General features: G+C 39.6%; 1 protein-coding gene across 2 annotated transcripts in view; it reads right to left on the bottom strand.

Moving 5' to 3' along the window:
• The window catches only part of pitpnc1a (phosphatidylinositol transfer protein cytoplasmic 1a), a 46,708-nt gene that overhangs the window by 14,491 nt on the left and 10,811 nt on the right, over positions 1–21,406 (bottom strand). The window lies entirely within an intron of this gene.

Below are 21,406 nucleotides of genomic sequence, written 5' to 3'. Positions count from 1 at the left end.
AACACAGAGGAATACCGGGATTACTGCGGTCCACATACAGTATGGTTGTGACACCTAGGAACAGTCGCCATAGCGAAAAGAAAGTGGGAGGATTAGAAGCTGTCTGCAGCCGAGCATCACAGATCCATCAGTTTAGAATCAAACAGAACAACACTCGCGACGGCAGCATCAGTAGACATTTAGGTGGACCTATCCCACAACCCCTTGTGACACATCAGTCAATACCCACAGTCTTTTACTCACCACCGACTCACCCACTTGCCTTGACAGACGGGTCTGTGGCGTCAGATGGCAACTATTTTCCATACATTTGGAAAACGACAAGCGTTGTAGTGAGACTGCTCCAGGACGGAGATTTCCGACTGCCTATTTCCGGCCCGGGGAAATCGATATCCCCACTAACCCCCCACCATATGCACATACACACACACACAGCTATGTTAAGCTAATGGAAAAAAGACAGGGGCTGTCTGGGATGTTGACTTGAGTCTCTACATTCATCCACAAAAAGAAAGCAATGGAGAGAAGAGAAATGTGATATTGGAGTGGAAAAAAAAAGCCAGTGTGTACCAGTAAACAAGCTCGTGTTGTAACTTGTACATGACAATGCCAGATCTTTCCATCATGTGACAGAGCAGCAAAGGTCACCATCAGAGTATCCAAATCAGATTTATGGATCCTAAAAACATCATATTTTTCCCTATAACTCATTAAATTATTACACATACTCACACAAAATAGCCTAGTAGTGAACATGAGGATTTGTGCATAAAACTAAACGGAAACACAAGATTGAAAATGTACTAAACAGCTCATTGAAAAGGCTTACCCTTAATAATAATGTAAGACAGTGAGACCACACCCTGTAGACACTAGACGAAACGTCATCACTGTGTATATTCTGCTCTTTGATTGAATTAATCAACTAGGTGCAAACCTCACCAGTGGGGACAGTCCCACCACTCTGAGGTGTAAACATTGTCTTGTTTGAAGTGCATCTCAGTGCAGGAAGTAGACAAGTCAAGGTGGCTCAATTGTCATGTGAAAAGACCCCATGGTGAGTAAAAGGTCCCCAGAAGGAAATAGCCTTCCTGAGTAAATCACAATGGATATGTAAATATAAGGTGTCTGTGTTCTGGTGGGATATCTTGGATATAAGGGACAGAGCTCCCATTCCTCGAGGAGTTTGGTCTGCTTAACAGAAGCTCCCACACATCAACTGTGTGTCATACAACTTCTTGGCTGTATTTTTCTACTACTGGACATTTCAATAAACTGGTATGTTAACCCTTCATTTCTAATATTGCCTTGTTGAGACTTTTTGTTCTAAATAGTTAAGAATCTGTTATTGGAGATTCATTTAGTCTAGTTATATGGTGAGATTTAACACTCATACCCTCCACCTCTGAGTTGAATAGAAAAGATTGAGTAACATGTCCTGTAAACTGTTGTGTTACATTTCTGACCTCTGAGTACTTCAACCCAGGTGTCTCGGCTATTCTTCCATGTTCAACAAGGGATATACCCTTCACCTCTGAGTTGAATAGAAAAGATTGAGTATTATGTCCTGTAAACTGTTGTGTTACATTTCTGACCTCTGAATACTTCAACCTAGGCATTAGGGCTAATCTTCTATGTGGAAAAAGGTCACTGAGTGGTTTTTATAATAGAAACCATCCCTGAACTAGACCAGTGTCAGATTTCTTGACAATAGGATTGAATTCTTAAAGGGTTTACATTTTAAATGATTGGTTAACTTTAATTCACACAATATTTAAAAGTAAAGTTAATTATTGTTTAAATGGAGTCAGATTGAATAATTATTTACTATACTTTACTTTACTTTGGAAAACCTCTTGCTAACGCCGGAAAGACGGAATACTTCTTGGGGAGGGATTGTTACTTGTTGGTAGATATTTCCTCCCCTACAGTTTGGTGACCCTGACGTGATCTCGCGATTGCAGCAAGCAAAAGGCGAGCGAAGTCAACTCCGACGGATCAAACAATGAGGTGTGATTTCCTCTGTGTCTTCCTACAGCTTCTGTGGTGAGTACAAACTTACAGTTCTCATAAAGATTAAGGGAAAGTTCAAATTCACATAACATATAGACACATAGTATAGAACGGATCGACATATCCACTGATAGATCGGAGACCGTAGAAATCCGATGGGGGGAAAGGTGTCAACACACAACTCACTAGGACAGGGATGTTCCAGTGTAGAAATAGATGAGCAATTAATGGACAAAGTTGGTTTGCAAGTCTATGAGACGTTAGTTCGTCTGCACAAACGTGGCGTAAGTTTGCAATGGAAAAACAGTGAAATTCTTCACTGGTATTCCACAAAAGGTGTCACATTACAATCTAAAAATAAATTTCACAATCTCCCTGTAGCAATTATGTATTTGCTTAGACGCAATGATTTAAACTCGATAGCTGAGGGAGAACGTACTTTGGAGAACATCCAAAGTTTAGAAAGACTGCGATCAGAAGAGTTAAAAAACCTGAGAGCACAAATTGATGCATTCCAGTATGATAAAGTCAATTGGGCAAGACAAACCAAAACAATGGATGCAGAAATTAAGCGATTGAAACAAAAACTAAACTCAGGAAAGCGCTACACTTCCCAACTGGAAGACTACTGTGGTGAGGCTGGCTTTCCAGTAGCAGCTATTAAAGAGGCTGCCATTAGCTTTAAAAGCCTAGACAACCACAATCAGGAGGACAGTGAAGATGAGAACATAACTCTCATTACCAGGTGCCCTGTAACTCAGGATGACACTAACAATGAGATAAGACCTACAACCTCCACACTCATGGAGGCTGAATATAGCCCCCAGTGCGTCTCTCAATTAAAACACCGAAGCCAAAATCGAATGGACACTCGTCTCAAAACAGGCACACTTCCCAGAAAATCTGTTAAAATATCTGTTGTAAAAACAGTAAGAGACGCAAATAATGATGTCACTACCATTACCCGAGCATTATCATGTGATGAAACTTCAAAACACAGAGAAGTTATCGGCATCATGCCTCGCCGCGGCCCGTTTCAAACTTATTGGGACAAATTAATGCTTCAGGCTTCTGTGTACAATCTGGAGCCCCGAGATGTGTGGCAAATAGTCTTGCTTACTATTCCAGAAGAGCTACACTCTAAAATCCCTCAAGAACTCCGATCTGGAACAATCCTTGAGAGACAGCTCGGAGAATCTAATGACGACATTTACAGTCGTATAAAAGAGATCTTAATTCAGATGAGAGGACCACCACAGGCCGAGTGGCACAGAATCCTCGAAATCAACCAATCAAATACAGAAACCTTTGAGGCGTTTGCAGAACGTATGTGGGTAACCTTTAGAGAATACAGTGGGGCAGAGGATTGCAACCGTAACCATGAAATCCTCTTACAATTGCTGCGCAATAATGCTGGACCACACATTCAGAATGCGTTAGCTATGGGCGGGGACCCACCTCAAAACACATTCAATGCATTCGTTGAATGGGCCACAAAAATAGAGCAGAGATCAAAAACCCTAAAAATGCACACCGTAGCCGCAAATCAATGGGTAGATGAGGAAGACAATAATGTAATCATTTGTGACTATTGTCATCGGCCGGGCCATAAAAGAGAACGTTGTTTCAAATTACATGGTGCCCCGCAGTCAAAATTCAAATTCAGGAAAGCAACTGGTAAATCTCTGCAAGATCATTCAAAAACTAATAGCGTGAGAGACACAGAAACTACTAACATCAGGGACACAGATGTGAGTGGCCTTTTCGCAGACATCCTAGCTGCTCTCGAACAAATAAAGGAACAAAAATAGGGACGCGTGGCCTCCATTGGGAGCATTGTTTCCAGCGGTAACCGTGTAAAAGTAAAATCTAATCTTGGAGGCCGATTAGTAGACATTCTCATTGACACCGGTGCCGCTTGCTCCTGCACAAACGTCCCACTACCCCTGACAAATGAGACCATTCAAATCAAGGGAATAGGTGACACTTTAATGACAGCGATCCTTACAAAACCAGTCCGACTTGATTTAGGTGTGATAGTGTTAAGAGAGCCATTCTGGTATTTACCTGTTAACAGCGAGGGTACAGTTTTAGGGATGGACATAATGGAAAAGCATGGCTTTGTCATCCACTGTTTAGAAAAACAGATTGAGGTTATCACAGACAAAACTGCCAAGAAAAAATCTGTCAGAAACTGTGAAAGCATTATGTCCATCACCACCCCTGACCCAGTACAACAGGTCATCAATAAACACAGTGACGCGTGGGCCAATCATGAACATGATTGTGGCCTTATTGATTTTGAAGTGAGTATTGAGGGAACCCCGCCTCCACCACAGAAACAATACAAAATCAAACCAGAAGCAGAAGCTGCTGTTCATGAAATTGTTAAAGAGCCTGAAGTTACAGGGATAGTCAGACAATGTAGTTCAGCTGCCAACTCCCCATGTTTGCCAGTACCGAAGGCATCTGGAAAATGGAGACTTTGTATTGATTATCAACACTTAAGCAAAGCTCTTCCAAAAGCGACACCTATTGTAGCCAACCCAGCAAGAATACTGACTAAATTACCTGATAATGCAGCTTTGTTTTCTGTCCTTGACATCAACAATGGGTTCTGGTCTATCAAGGTTAATCCAAAAGACCAGCGGAAACTTGCCTTCACTTTTAACCACACCCAGTTTACCTGGCAACGGATGCCACAGGGCCTACACATCAGTCCGGGTGCGTTTCACAAAGCCGTATCAGACATTCTTAGTCCACATGCCCACACAGGGGAAGTAGTAAGCTATGTGGACAACATTCTGATCAAACAACAATTCTGGTGGCCAGCAATGACTGAAGATGTTGACAGCTGGTGTGCCTCCTGCCTTGTGTGTGCTGCCTACAACGAAGGGAAACCTGGCCGCACCAGATTGTGCAGACCTAATCCACCCAAAGGTCTGTGGGAAGCACTACAGATGGATTTCATTGGTCCCCTTCCCAGTGCCAAGGGGGGGTACTGCTATTGTCTCGTCATAATTGACAAAGTGGGTTGATGCCATCCCCACTTGCAACAACACGGCAAGAACAGTAGCACAGGTTAACGAACCAAATCCTCCCCCTGTTTGGACCACCTCTTCAAATCACATCTGACCAAGGCAGCCATTTCACAGGTCTGGAATGGGTCACGTCGGAAAAAATGAAAGATATCAATTATTCATAACTGTTGTCTTCCTTAATGATGTATACTGATAATTAATGTATTGGATGTATTGGGTTCTTTGTCACTTTTCCACTTATTCACCCAGAACAGATTTATCCAAATTCCACCACCATACGCTCAATAGGCAGTGTGGTGAAGAATCAGGTGATTAAATGGGACCACATCATGGGGTATATGATATTAAGAAACACTGAGACCTTGTTTACTTCCCACACATGTTGTCATGACATTTCCAGCTATGCACTTGTAACACCCTGAAGCCTTTCTCACAGAATGATTCCAAGCTCATCAGCGTCCAGTCTCTACGTGGATACTCGGACGCCATTCAGGTGCCACACACACAGTGGTGTGTTACCAGTGAAATTAACTCTTTTCCTATGGGGTTTGACCTGTCCAGCAAAGACTTGACTTTTCCATGAGCCAAATCAACATTTTTGGGCAGAGTACCAAAAAGTACCCCTGGACTTTCTCTCCCTGGTGGGAGGACACTTTCTGTAAAGGAGGCACCCAAGTACAGGCCAACCTGGCCAAGAAGACAGTGGAAATCCTGTCCAGCTCATCCACACTCTCTGCCCTGGTACTCAGCCCCCTGCAACTGCCAGATCTGCAAAGGCTGAAATGATGGAATTATGGGTGTGAATATGAACTGTCAATTTTCAGTTTGACCCCTATCGTTTTGTTCCACATGCCTCTCAGGGGCCAAAGGGGGGAAACTGTAAGACAGTGAGACCACACCCTGTAGACACTAGACGAAACGTCATCACTGTGTATATTCTGCTCTTTGATTGAATTAATCAACTAGGTGCAAACCTCACCAGTGGGGACAGTCCCACCACTCTGAGGTGTAAACATTGTCTTGTTTGAAGTGCATCTCAGTGCAGGAAGTAGACAAGTCAAGGTGGCTCAATTGTCATGTGAAAAGACCCCATGGTGAGTAAAAGGTCCCCAGAAGGAAATAGCCTTCCTGAGTAAATCACAATGGATATGTAAATATAAGGTGTCTGTGTTCTGGTGGGATATCTTGGATATAAGGGACAGAGCTCCCATTCCTCGAGGAGTTTGGTCTGCTTAACAGAAGCTCCCACACATCAACTGTGTGTCATACAACTTCTTGGCTGTATTTTCTACTACTGGACATTTCAATAAACTGGTATGTTAATCCTTCATTTCTAATATTGCCTTGTTGAGACTTTTGTTCTAAATAGTTAAGAATCTGTTATTGAAGATTTATTTAGTCTAGTTATATGGTGAGATTTAACACTCATACCCTCCACCTCTGAGTTGAATAGAAAAGATTGAGTAACATGTCCTGTAAACTGTTGTGTTACATTTCTGACCTCTGAATACTTCAACCCAGGTGTCTCGGCTATTCTTCCATGTTCAACAAGGGCTATACCCTTCACCTCTGAGTTGAATAGAAAAGATTGAGTATTATGTCCTGTAAACTGTTGTGTTACATTTCTGACCTCTGAATACTTCAACCTAGGCATTAGGGCTAATCTTCTATGTGGAAAAAGGTCACTGAGTGGTTTTTATAATAGAAACCATCCCTGAACTAGACCAGTGTCAGATTTCTTGACAATAGGATTGAATTCTTAAAGGGTTTACATTTTAAATGATTGGTTAACTTTAATTCCCACAATATTTAAAAGTAAAGTTAATTATTGTTTAAATGGAGTCAGATTGAATAATTATTTACTATACTTTACTTTACTTTGGAAAACCTCTTGCTAACGCCGGAAAGACGGAATACTTCTTGGGGAGGGATTGTTACTTGTTGGTAGATATTTCCTCCCCTACAATAATAATAACTTATTTATAAATGAATTATACTCTTTTTGATAATGGATACATTTAAATACATGCACATGAAAAGGATCTCTTGAAGTAAGTAAAGTTTATTTATGTAGCACTGAACCACTGTGTATCACTGATTTTAATCTTTTTCTCAGAACAAAAAAAGCTGTGACTCTCAGAGAAATAAACAGAGTAAAGAGATTAAAAAGCCACATATTTCCCGCAGCAGTTGAGAGACACGAAGAGAAGACTCAGTGTTACATTCAGCAGGTTAATGCTATGAATGCTGATTTTACCATGTTTCCATGCAACATGTTGGCTAAACGACAGTTGAAACCCCACAAGTTACAAGTGTGTATGTTTATAAGAAAATGACCCAAGTTCACATCTAATTTGCCATATGTCAGTACATTTTATGGTCTTGGTTATGACTTTGAGGTCAAATCAGCTCGAGTAAATTATGCTCCCATTGAGAACAAAATGACAGAATGAAGCAGTACATGTATGCAGAGGTGGAAAGAGTACTGAAATATTCTACTCAAGTTAAAAGTACCACTATTTTGATCACATTTTTACTGGTACTCGTCTAAAAATGTACTCAAGTTAAAGTAAAAAAGTACCTTGTTTAAAATGTTGGGGATCAAAATAGAATATGTAAAAACAAAGGTCACAAATGTCACTCACTCAGGGGCCTTATTTAATGCCTATTCACCTGTCCTCATCGTTCACCTGTCCTCACCGTTCACATGTCCTCATCGTACGCCTGTCCTCATCGTTCACATGTCCTCATCGTTCAAATGTCCTCATTGTACACATGTCCTCATCGTTCACATGTCCTCATCGTTGACTGCCAAAGCTTTTTCCGGTGTGTGAATTGTTTTATTATTATTTTTAATTCAGGCCAACATTTTTTTTTACTCAGTAACAGATGTGATTTAAAACATAGTGAAGTACAGTACTTCCCAAAAAAAAACATACTGAATAAAATTACAAATTAAAAAAAAAAAAGACTTTAAAAAGTACAAGTATACCCAAACAAAACTACTCAATTACAGTTATGTGAGTAAATGTAATTAGTATTAATTTACTTTCCACCTCTGTGCGTATGGGTCATGGACACAGACTGATTGATTCCCACTGGGAATGAGATATTGGTAACACTCAAGTTGAAAGGCAAGGTAATAACTGCAGTACAATCATTTAGTGACTTGACTCCTGTGATTCATCACAACATTTTGGTATTATATGAATATTACATTACATGTCATTTAGCAGACGCTTTTATCCAAAGCGACTTACAATGGAATTGAGTACAAACAGCCAGGGGTGGAGTCAAACTTGCGACCATGATGTCTTTCACACACAGGGTACCGGTCTTAACCACTGAGCCACTCCACCTACATGTCAGGCAAATCTGTACATGATGATTTAGGGAGTACTTGGGGAGAGAAACACAGAGTGGAGGATTTCGTGACATGCAGGCAGGTAATAGGTTGTTACAAATGATAATCATATTTTCACCATGTGTTTGAGCAGAAGGTCCAAAGCAGACAACGAGAGCATAGACAGTTGAACAGCAGACATCAATATCCCAGCTGCAAGAAAAGCATCAAGGACCTCTTAGCGCCACTCTGATCATGTCATGTATTAACATAAAGCAGCATCTTTCCTCCCTCTCCCTCGGCTCATTCTGGGATCACACATAATGTGGGAACATGTCAGATGACCCCATGTCTGTCTGAGAGCTGTGGTCGATGAAAGCGCGATGGGTATCACTGTTGTCTTTACAAACCTCGCTCTAATGACTAGGAGGTAGAAGTGGCCATGAATAATCTCATACTATCGTTCTCTCTGAAAAGAACACAGCCACTGGGCAAGAACTGTGGTGGAAAAGAGAGAAACACCGTTTTTTAAATTGCATTCTCGGTCACGTCAGGTTGATTTATGTGTTTTTTTCTTCTCTTAATCCCTTTTTACTTTCGTCTTTGAACTCCTCCTCAGTCTCTTTGCCTTTAAAGGTTGCCATCAGCTCATGATGAGAGTATTATACATGGACTGTTTTTAAATAACACATTCTACAGCTTCATAGAGCAAGTGCATTTACAGAGAGGAATATGTCAGCAACAAAAACACAGTACATGGGAAATTCAACACAACATATGGACATTTTAGAAAGCCTTTGTATTTGCTATGTTAAGCTGACATGATCCATACCACAGTCAAATGTCAAAAACCAAACTAATACAAACGGTCATTGATGACTGAAACCGAGTAAACTTTGCTTAATGCAGAAATATGAAATAGCATTTGAAGATGAAAGCATGGACCTGATTCTGTGACTAAACTCTCCTCTGTGTCTCTGTTCTAACAGAACAGCAGGAGGTAGAGAGTTGTGGCCATTGTGTTACAGCCAAGGAGTGAGTGTACGATAAGAATCCTAACACACACACGCACATACATTCACACATGAGACAATATCAGACACATTGTAAGATGCAATTGAAATTCAACCACTGATGGAGTAATTAGTGCTTTTGGTGCTTGGTAATCTAGGACATTTGACCACGCTTTTGTTGAGATAAAGGGAGAGAACGTTATCACCATCCACACACAATGGAAAACACAACCATTATTGTTGAAATTATTGTGCTAGTTAAATCATTTTGTAAATCAATTCTTTGGCTCATGTAGGTGTATACATTTGTCTTTGTGTAAAACACAAAGACAAACACATGGTAGAGTTACTGTATTCCTTGCAGAATGCAAAAAGAATATTATGCCTATACTGTTTTTCATCATATTTATTATTATTTTTATGCTATGCTTCAAAATTATAATTATGACTATTTTCAAAATCAATAAAAGACAAAGGACAATTTGACATATTGCCTATGGGCATACAGCATAGACAATAGTTTTAAATTTAGCTGCAATACACTGCTGGAAAATATGCCATTAATTGAAGCACAAACACACACTGCATTGGCGTTGTTGCCTTCGGGCAACAACAGAACTACCACAATTTCAGTTCTCTGATTTGATGAACCCAACCAGCACAGAGGTAAACAGAGAATACTATTATGCATCAGAGCAAAGAACAGTATTTCCAAGTCACCTAGTCCTATACTGGTTTACGGGTGTTGTGGTGCTTTCATGTGAATCAGCTGAGCAGACCTTGTTTTAGTTTTCATCCAATAACCACAGCACTTGCTCACCTTAAGCCAATCCATTGACTGTATGCACAGAGCATCACTTACAACTTCCAGAAAAATATAAGCCAGTTCTTATGGTCATTTAGTGTTAAGTAAGTGTAACTTTTTAAGGTAACGTTTACTAAAAACATTGTCATTTAGCTGTTGTTTTAGTAGTTAGTCCTGAAAAAGCAGAGCACTGCTCCATCCCTCAGTGCACAGCCTCTGTAAATTCTATAATAATTCAAATCAACAGTAGCAAGAGCAGAGTGTAGGTCCCATGATGACATTTTACAGTTTTTGGAGACTTCTTTTAGTGGCATGTTGGCACGTACCGCCTATTTTCCTCACAGTGAAGTGGCTGACTTTTTCAAACCACTAAATGTCGGCGGTTTAAATAGGGCAACATTTCCTTCAAAATGCTGAGTAACAAAGTTCTAATCATGTGCACCTGATGTGACACATGATGTGTACACCCATGTGTGATTTAGGCCATTTTAAGTGGGAATAAATGAGGAATAAATCCTCACCTTAAAATTGCAATTCTTTAGAATTACATTTTACAGAAAAGGTTTAATTGTTTAGTTATATTATATTAGTCATATAGTTACAGTTCATTTGTCTGTGGAACATCTCTGCATTGTTGGCTGACAGCTTAGTGGAAATAGCCCGACTGGCTTATAGGACACCAGGAGGACACATAAGTGCATATAGTGAATTGTTCAGACAGCTGTCATTTCAACACCATTTTCCCTGCCTGACCCAACTCCACCCCTGCACCACCTCAAAACACAAGCCCCTCATGTGATGTCCCACGACTTGTGACGGGCAGCACACCAGGTTATTTTAATGGCACAAACTGACTTACATTAGTACCATTGTAAAGCCTATTTAGTTTAAATTGAATGGTGCCAAATTCTGATACACAAAGCAGCATCTAAGTGAACAGACTCATGTGAACTCAGAAGAGCCGGGGAGAGATCATGCCACAGTTGTATCTTGTTAGATGTACAAAGACCCAGGGGACAATGGCAAGACGGTACCGGTTGTAGTTACATTTTACAAAAATAGACCCAGACAAATCTTGCAAAGTGAAAAGCTGGACAAGGCAACACCTGTACCTCGAGGAAACACCTGGTGGAACATCTGAAAGCTGAAGAGTGCTGCATTTTTCAGAGCCTGAGAGAAAAGTGCAGCCGTAGCTAATGTTGGCAGCTAAAATTAGCCTGCCTACAGCCAACACTGTAGAACAGAGGTCTCAAACTCGCGGCTCACGGGCCACATGCAGCCCTCCACTCAATTTCTTGTGGCCCATCACTCAAAATCAACATATGAGTCATTTCTGTATGTTTTTTGAATGAATAGATTCATTTTGCATCATAAATACATTTAACCATTTCTAAATTATTTTAAATAACTTCATATAGATCATTATTTGGATATGTTGGCACATTGTGATATTATTTTAGGCTCATATCGCCCATCCTTACATACCAATGGTTGCTTATTTTCAATAGACTGACCTCTGCTGAAGAACTATACACTCGATAGACCCCTGACGTAGATTTCACAGTCCTGGTTTCTAACATCAGTGGCTGCATCTGAAAATACTTATAAAGATGCTGTTTAGTAAATATTTTCTGACATGTTTTAGTGTTTAATTTGAAAACCCAAGTGTTATAAGGTAACTACTTTAATGTAAACTGCTTTTACGTTGCTTTTCGTTGACAGGTCTAACTGTCACAGTGAGAGTGGCCCAGCACACAACCTGCACTCTGCCTGGCACAGAAGACGTCACCACCTTGTCAAAGTGTCAGTAAGTGTCACATGGCAGTGACTACTCTATTATGGACTGGTGACCAAATATGACAGGTTGGAGGTTGTAAGAGCAGGAAAGTACGGCTGCAATTATGAAGCAACAAAATGAATTATTGATCCCTCAAGTTTATTTGTAGACAAATTGGAGAAAATCATAATTTCAAGGTTTGGGGAAAACCAATCAACATTTTCTGGACTACCTAAGTAATTGAGAAAGCAATAGACAAATTAATTGATTTTGAAAACAACCGCTGGATGCAGCCCTACAGGAGCAGTACTAATATTTTGCATATGGCGTTTTAATTTTGTTGGAAATATAAATAGTAAATGTTTAAATTGAGACTTATTTTTCACAACATTACTTGCATTTGTTATTACAGAGACAGTTAGTACCATAAAAATGTTAATGTAAATGGTACACATACACATACCCACGACCATTAGCGTCTATGCCCTGGGGAAAAGCCTGCTTTTCATTAGAAGTGCCTAATGCAGCTGTTGCCATGGTGTTTGACAACAAATGTAATTCAGTCACACTCACTGTTTCTCTGTGCGTCTCTACTAACTGAAACGCAGAGCTTCAAATATTATGTGAAAAAGGACGTCAATTACAAATGTACAAGAAGCCGCAAAAAACATTTATTACTTAATATCGCTTTAATTACATTAGATATATCTCCTCAAATTTGTAAGAAATTGGTTAAAAATAAATAACACATAGAATAAAATCAAGCTTTTCTGTGTCAGCATCTTCCATGGACCCCATGTGATGGCTCAGACTACGATAGAAGACTCAGAAGTTTGTTTTTCACCTCGGAAGAAAACAATCCTAAAACAAATGATTTAGAATTGCCTGGCCTCAGGAAAAAAAACCTATACCAGCACAACACGCATCTTTCACTCTTGGCTGTTGTCAGCGGCGCAGCAGGTCTTTCAGACACAGGTAGCATAAATAAGGGCCAAGTGAAGAATATCCTGTCAGTGATGTTGATTACTAGGTGAACACAAGACAGAGGGGAAGGAACAAACACAAAAATACAACTATTTTTGTACTTTTAAGGACAATGGAATACTCCAGTCTGAGACACTCCTGTAACGATCCCTCAAATTCCAAAACTGTGCAAGAGCAAAACACACAGAGACACAAACACACTCACACACTCATCTGGCTACCATGACTTCAGAGGACATAACGTTGAATTGCATTCATTTCCTGGAGACAGACATCATAACCTTAACCATAAAACATGTCTTCACCTTACAATGTAAGAATTTACATTATGGGGACTTGCTTTTTGTCCCAATAAGAAAGACAAGTCCCCATAATGTGATAGTGTAAACATATTTAGGTCCCCACAACATGAGTAATAACTGACACACACTGGTTTTGCATTCTTTGTGTGGCCAATCATAGACATAATGCATTCTCTAGCCCCTTACCCTAAACTTAACCATCACAACTAAATGTCTTACCTTAACCTTACGCTAACTCTAACCCTAAAACCATGTCTTAATCCTCCAAAAGTTGTGTGGACCAGCCACGGCTTATTTAAGACATGCACACACACACACACACACACACACTGAACTCTGCTGGCTCAGCAGAGATGTGGGCATTGGGAGGGAGAGCACATGCTGTATGACTGGCTCCATTTGTGCCGACTCATCAAAACATGAAGGTGAGCGATAACTCAGACTACTTTGGAAAATTCGTACAGCAGGGAAAGTAAGGGGACGCAAAGGACGAAGGTACATGTGTCATAGTAGCTCAGCAATAATTTAAAATTGGAAAAGTGCCTCCTCATACATCAAACCTCATTAAACTGAATCAATTTTGTTTTCCTAGCCAAAATTCACGAGTCACAGTTTGCCTTTCTATACATGTCGTGACTTCCTCTGTCCTTAGACCCTGCCTCCATGATGTTAGGTATTCAGTCAGTCAGTCTGTCTGTCTGTCTGTCTGTCTAGCAGCCAAGATAAATGAAAAGAGAATGACATGTCTCTGGGAAAGGAGATGCCTTTTTCTCAAAAAGAACAGCAGGTACAGACCTTACTTGGCTCAGAGATGGTGTTTTTTTTTTTTTTTTGCTCCCTCGCATCAATATATATATAAAAAAAGTATTTTCTAGACAAGAAAGAAAGTTTCATCATTCAGCAGAATCAGAATCAGAAAAACACTAATGTAACAGGAACAGATGGAGTTTGATGTGCTCTCATATATAAATGAAGTCCATATGCAACACTTCACTGAAATCACAGAGGTAGCAGGTGTGGCCAATAGAGCATTTGTGCTGGTGCCAGTGTGACACTGCGTCACTCTTGTGTGACTAAATATCGTACATATGGTTACTGTTAAACCTTTATGGATTAACTTACTGATTGCTGAAGCTAAGAGAGAGCCTTCCCCCTCTGCCCCCTTTTTACTCCTCCCATCTTCCTCTCTCACCCGGTGTTTCTGCAGTGTCTGAGGGCACCGACAAAAACATTACATAACTCCGAGATCACTTGCCACGGCTCGCTCGGCTGTGCATCATCTTCACGCCCTGCCTGTTTGCACAGCGGATGGCCTGTTAAAGTCGTGTACGTATACGCAGGTAGAGAAGATGATTAAAAAAAAGAAGGCGGCAAAGCTGCTGTAGAGCCATTACCTAAGACGACATGATCGAAGACCGTCATCTGACTTTTTCCCTCGTCCCTTCTCTTCCTCCTCTTCTCATTTATACTCTCCCTGTGTGACCGACTCCTTCAGCCTTCTCTGTGCTGACGGAACATATTTACTGATTCTCAGGGGGATAAAACTAATGTGATTGTAATTTCGATTAATCGGTTTGAGTGTTTTTCCAATAATTGAAACAAGCTTCTGAAATGTGAATATTTTCTGATTTCTTTGCTCCATATAACACAGAAATCATTAAAACTGAGACCTTGAGATGTGGGCTCACTTATTTACTGAGCTCATGAAGCGCAGGGAACGTTTAGTGGTGGGAAGGAGGAAGATGGAAGACGGGATCGATGTTGGCGTGATGTGAGAAGAGGGTGAAATTAGGAACTCTGAAGCCTGTGAGGCTGCTCAAAGTGAACTCGTAAGAGAGAAACGCACAGTTTTAGAGAGGAAAACCTTTCATCCGATAACTGCCACTGATTGACCATCTTTTCTAGTAGCAATTCACAATATCTACATTACTACCAGACTTTCTCATTCTTTACATCCATTTTTTTAAAGAACTTAGCCTTGTGTAAGAAACAGGTGTTTTTTTTTTACAACCTTCAGCTGGTTGTTTGATAAACAATTCCCACTGCATGTTACATAAGCCGTTTGTCCCCAATGTGTTTTGGTACAACTAGAATTTCAAGCTGCTCAGTTCTTGTAATTGCAATTTGTCAACTATTTTGATACTCGATTATTCGGTTTGAGTGTTTTTCCAATAATTGAAACAAGCTCTCTGATTTGTCAGCTTCTGAAATGTGAATATTTTCTGATTTCTTTGCTCCATATAACACAGAATTCATTCAAACTGGAACATTTTGGTTTGTGGACAAAACAAGACATTTGAGAACATCATCATTCCCTGATTTGGAAAACACAGATCAACATTTTTCAACATTTTCTGACATTTTATGGACCAAACAAGTATTCGATTATTGTTAGTTGTGTTTCCATCGAGTGGAACGGTCCGGTTGAGTACACTATGTTGCATATTTTTCTGCATTCCCATTACAAATAATAGCAAAATAACCAGTCACTACTGCCTTCCCTTGGGATATCAAAGTAAAATTGTACAATAAAGGTCAGGGTGGAGCTAGATCAGGCTCCGCCCCTGATAGTCACCTGATTGGGTGACAGAAAAACATCACGCCTTTGCAAACGCTGTTCCTATTCTCATACAAAGCTTTTGTTGAAACAAACAGCCACAAACCGAGCAGGAAATAAACCAAAACAAACTGGACTGTACCCTGATGGAAACACAGCATTAGTGTGAGTTTCAAATTTATAAATCACCTGTAATTCATTTGAATTCATTCTAACCCCCCACCAAACCCCATGGACGCATGCCACCGCCCCCTACTGGCCCTGACCACCGTCACTGCTCCACAAAGTTAGAATAATTGTTACATTATTAACAGTGCTGCTTGTATTAATGGCATTCTTCTGCAATATCTGCATAGTAAGACAGTGAAATACCTTCAAACTGTTAATGTTCAGGTGTATTTCTGTGGCCTTTAAAGGGACAACAAACGTGTCCTGTTGGATGCAGTTGTGTATTGAAATTCCTTCAAAAGTATTACATTGATTTTCCTTAAATTTCTGCAGATATCAATCGTGTCTAAGGGCTTGGCATCATAACGCTAATTCTTCATAAATGATAAATGTTACCAAAAGCATTTCTTTATTGTAATTTGATTAATGCTACCGTTTAACTCAAATCATGTCTTAATACGTTCTCAAAGAGCTGACAGAATTGCTTTTTTTTTGTTTTTCCTGAAAATAAAAATCTGAAGAAAAGCACGTGCCTTCTGGAGGTTGACAAACGGTGATTATCTGCCGACACCTTGAGATGTGGGCTCACTTATTTACTGAGATCATGAAGTGCAGGGAACGTTTAGTGGTGAGAAGGAGGAAGATGGAAGACGTGATCGATGTTGGCTTGATGTGAGAAGAGGGTGAAATTTTAATGTCTCAGGAACTCTGAAGCCTGTGAGGCTGCTCAAGGTGAACTAGTAAGAGAGAAACGCACAGTTTTAGAGAGGAAAACCTTTCATCCGATGATAACTTCCGAGTTAAAACCACACAGTAAATGCACAAAAACTCACATGTACATATGCAAAAAAATGGAGAATACACAGATTTTCTAAGATGTATTAATGTCAAATGTCACTGAGTGACCTTCTTTTCTAATAGCAATAGACAATATCTACATTACTACCATTTTTTAAAGAACTGAGCCTTTGTGTTTTTTTTGTTTTTTTACAACCTTCAACTGGTTGTTTGATAAACAATTCCCACTGCATGTTACATAAGCCGTTTGTCCCCAATGTGTTTTGGTACAACTAGAATTTCAAGCTGCTCAGGGAAAACCGTCTTATTCATTATGCATAGAGCATGCAGCATGTACCGAATGCGAGAGAGGGAAATAAAAAATATGAACTGAGTAAAAGACGAGGAAAGGCCACAAATATCATGGTCTGGTCTTGCGCTGGACAAGACAGTTTTCGTCTTTGCTTCCTCTGCCTTGATACAGGAGTGAACACACTGTCAATAGAAAGGCAGAACATGAAAAGTCTGTTATGAAGTTGATGATACTTCACATGGTGTTGCACAAGTCACAGAGTGGGGCTTTTATGCACTGAATATTTCTCCTTCTCTTAATTCATAGAGGTCTGCCATAAGGAGGATGTCTAACATCAAACAAGAACATTCTTTGGTATGAATATAAATGGATACATAAAATGACCAAACATCAATATAATACCGTACATATGTCTACATTTTAAATGGACCTTGAGTCTGGCAATAAAAACCTCTGCTAACTGCCAACATGGAACATCTTCCTCCCTCACTATTATGTCAGTGGACACTCAATTTATCAGAAAGGCTACATTGCTTTTGTATTGAAAAGGACATAACGTGAGCACAGTTGACCTAACCTATAGAGAATATATGTTTTACTGTTACATACAATACATACATGAAACACGTGCTGTATACTACTGAACACAGTACAATCAAACTAAGCTAACAATTTACAGATCTGCACATGAACCACTTCAATGTAAGACACACTGAAAATGTCTATATAGTGCTTTACCTATACCATAACATACAACATGAAGAATCTGAATATTCACGATTACAGTCAAAGCATACATACAGCGTCTCGCACTTTTATGGTATAAGATGGGATCACGCAATGGGCATCAATCCATCCCGTGTGTGTTGATGTCTTTGTTATCTCTTGTGCTTTGTGTGACACTGCTAATGGAGCTGCTATGCAAACTTTTTCTTACAATAAAAGTATGTATCTCTCCATCTCGCTCTCTCTCTCTATTGCAAATACACGCGTTTTAATACGACCCAGCGTGCTCAATCCTGTGCCGACATTAGCTTTGAGTTTGTGAGCTGTAACATTTTTTTTTTTTTAATTCCTCTCCAAAGTGAGGCTTGCCACTGAGTCTCTGTTGAAAATGTGTTCCATGAGCACAGCTCCTGCTATTGCATTTAACACCCGCCGCGCTGCCAGATTGAGCGTGGAAGCGAAACACTTAACTAAAACGGGAAGGTTCATGTTCAGGTCTTCAGCGGTCCTCAATTGGTGTACTGTATTAAGCAGGAGGTTTGCAACATTTGCACCAGTGTGACTTTTGTGGACCTAACTAACACGGGTGACTTCATACAGCATGTTACTTTTCACAAGTGAATGAAAGCTAATGACCGTTTCTCAAATTCACAAAATCAAAAGCCTAAATGCAATCACGTTTATTATACAGTGCTACTACCGTAAAGTTCCAATTACCATCTGCATCTTAGAGGCTATATCAAAAGGTTCATACTTGGTGTATTGATCTTTCAAACTCAAAATAAAAAACCACAAGACTGACTGTATGAAAAAAATATAACATCTTTGAGAGACAAATTCTCCAAAAGGAGTCAAAGTCAAACATCACAATCACTGCCGCAATAAACTTCTTCTTTCTTCGTGTGAGTGTAAGGGAAATTAAAAAGTCAAACTACATGCCAAACATTTCAAATATATACAGTATATAATTTTATTTAGTTCGTATCACACACTGATGAAGTTTAATGTTTAGGTTTTAGGTCGTGTTTAATAGCATAGTTTGCTCAGGGGTACACAAACTTGAACCAGCAACCCTTCGCTTATAAGCCAAGTTCCCTTTTCCGCTTGGCTAAGGGCAACCCATTAAGTCAGTAAGAGAAAGATATGAATATTTACAAGTTACATACATACTGTATTCACAGCCAAGGAGTTGTTTCTATACACTTAATATAATGAAAAAAAATAAAAATAATTCTGATTATTTCAGATCTAATCATGCAGCCCTTTTTCATTGAAGTGCCGAGCACACCACGGATGGATTGCTCGCTAATTGGGCCTCAGACGCTGCATCCTGATCAATGGTAATGACACTTCACTGCTGGAGGCTGAGATCAGGAGGAACTGAGCGAGAGGAGAGGAGCGCTGCAGCTCAGGGAGGTGGGCTTAAAACAAGAGCCGTCTGTACATACATACCATTCATCTGCAGTGGGAAACACTGCTCTGTCCTATTCTGCTCAAAATACAAACACACTCGCACAGGATGTGCACATGGAAACATTTAAAAGTGAGTCTTCAGCAGCAGCGGAATCAGATTAAAAAATAAAAAGTAAGCACTTCATCAATTAAAGATCTGATTAGAACGAAGAGTGGAGATGCTGTGACACACAGTTGGTCTCCATTGTTGAAATCTGTGCATCAGTATAAGATAAACAGTCAGGACTGATCAATCTTTAATATGATGTTTACAAAACACAGACTGAGACTGAACACCAACATCGACTGAAGCTGTCAGCAGTGTTCGTCGCTGCCATTAGCATTCTCCACTCGCTTCCCTACGTGAACTCATGAATGTGTTTGGTTGGGGGGGGTGGGGCGGAGCCTATCTTTGTGGAGTCCTGGTTCCTGATTGGATAAGATGTTGTAAGATACTGAAACACTTTCCAAGATTTACTGTCCAACCCCCGAGACTGTGGCAAATAAATGGAACCGGAGAGAGAAAAAAAACCCACAATTTATGCACGATGAAGTTTTTGAATTATAACTCATATTGGGGACAATTTAATTCACCAGTTTATTGTAAATGCAAAACATGTACGAGTTCCAATGGGAGAAGAACAAAGAACCTGAATCCATACAGTGCAAAAAAGCCAATTAATTATTCAGCATCTCTGATGCCCTGCCTGATAATGAAAGTGATGTTTATATTCATGACATTAACGAAATCTAGTAAAGTGCAGAGAGTTGACTATCAAGTGTGTGACATGGACACCAAAGTAAAAAGAACTAAAACCTACAGAGCAGCTGCAGAAAGGGTTTACATCATCCGTTCAAACACAACAAATTAATAGGAGCAAATTGTCTTCGTGCTCATGTGTCCTTGGGCAAGACACTTAACCCCACATAGCCCCTGTGCCATTAGTGTGTGAATGGGTATGAAACATGTGATGGAAAAAAACAAAACAAAAAAACAATGAGTCTTAACGCTGCACAAAGACTCTTGTATGAATGTAGTGTAAAGCAGCTCTGAGTGGTCATCCAGACTAGAAAAGTGCTACATAAATACAGACCATTTAACAGGATAATTTCATGATAAGCTCCATATTTCAAAGCAAAAACCACTAAAAACTCAGCACTGGAAAAAAAGAGAATAATTGCAAATCAGTGGAGACTGTTGACAAAAAGGAAAATACAGCACAGAGGAGAGAGAAGAGGATCCATGCTGTTGGCCACCTGCACTAATGGCACTGAATCACTGCTCATTGAGTCAGTGAAAACAGACTGGTACAAATAAACTCGATTTTTTTTATATATATATAAAGAAAGGGCACACGAGGTGAAAAATACCACATTGACCTCCTGTTTGTTTTGAGTGGGTGATTTATATATTTATTTGTCGCATAAAAGCTTGTTTCGATTACTTTTCTATGGATTGTGCACATGCTGTATTATTCACCCACCAGTCGAATCAAAAAGGACTTCTCCCGGGAGGATCTCTTTCTTCTCTCGGTTTGTGTCTTGCTCTCTTTTCCCAGAGTCTCCTTCATGGAGACAAACATAAGGGTGTGCTTCCTCTTCCACATCTTCAGCAACAGTCTTTTTCTCATTGGCAGCTGCTTGAGTTATATCCAAAACAATGGATATTCAAAAACAGTGCAGGTTTGCTCGTGGTAGTTGATTTCATGCCACAAGAAGTATTGTTTGAACCTTTATAATTTTGCAAAAGTAATAATAGTTAATATTTTGTGTATCCCTTTGTAATTATAAGTGCTGTTTTTCCCTACAGTTTATTTTCTGATGAAAGATAAACCATTTACTGCCATGACAATGTCTCAGAGTTGCAAAATGCTGCTGCTGCTTTAAGTATTATAAACCACTGCACATATACACATTATATAAATGATATAATATATTATTATATAAATATCTACCTATATCTATCTATTATATATAATAATAATAATATATAAATATCATTATATAAATATTATATAAACATGCATGTAACAGTGTGGACTCAAACATTCTAAACCTAACCATTTTTTATGTCATGTAAACATGTACTGTAAGTCCAACTAATATCAAGCTAGTCTTAGTCAGACTAACATACC

This window comes from Solea senegalensis, linkage group LG19 (genome assembly GCF_019176455.1).
Source record: "Solea senegalensis isolate Sse05_10M linkage group LG19, IFAPA_SoseM_1, whole genome shotgun sequence".
Classification (NCBI taxonomy): domain Eukaryota; kingdom Metazoa; phylum Chordata; class Actinopteri; order Pleuronectiformes; family Soleidae; genus Solea; species Solea senegalensis.
Note: the sequence above shows the minus strand (reverse complement) of the source record. Positions and strands in the feature narration are given on the sequence as shown.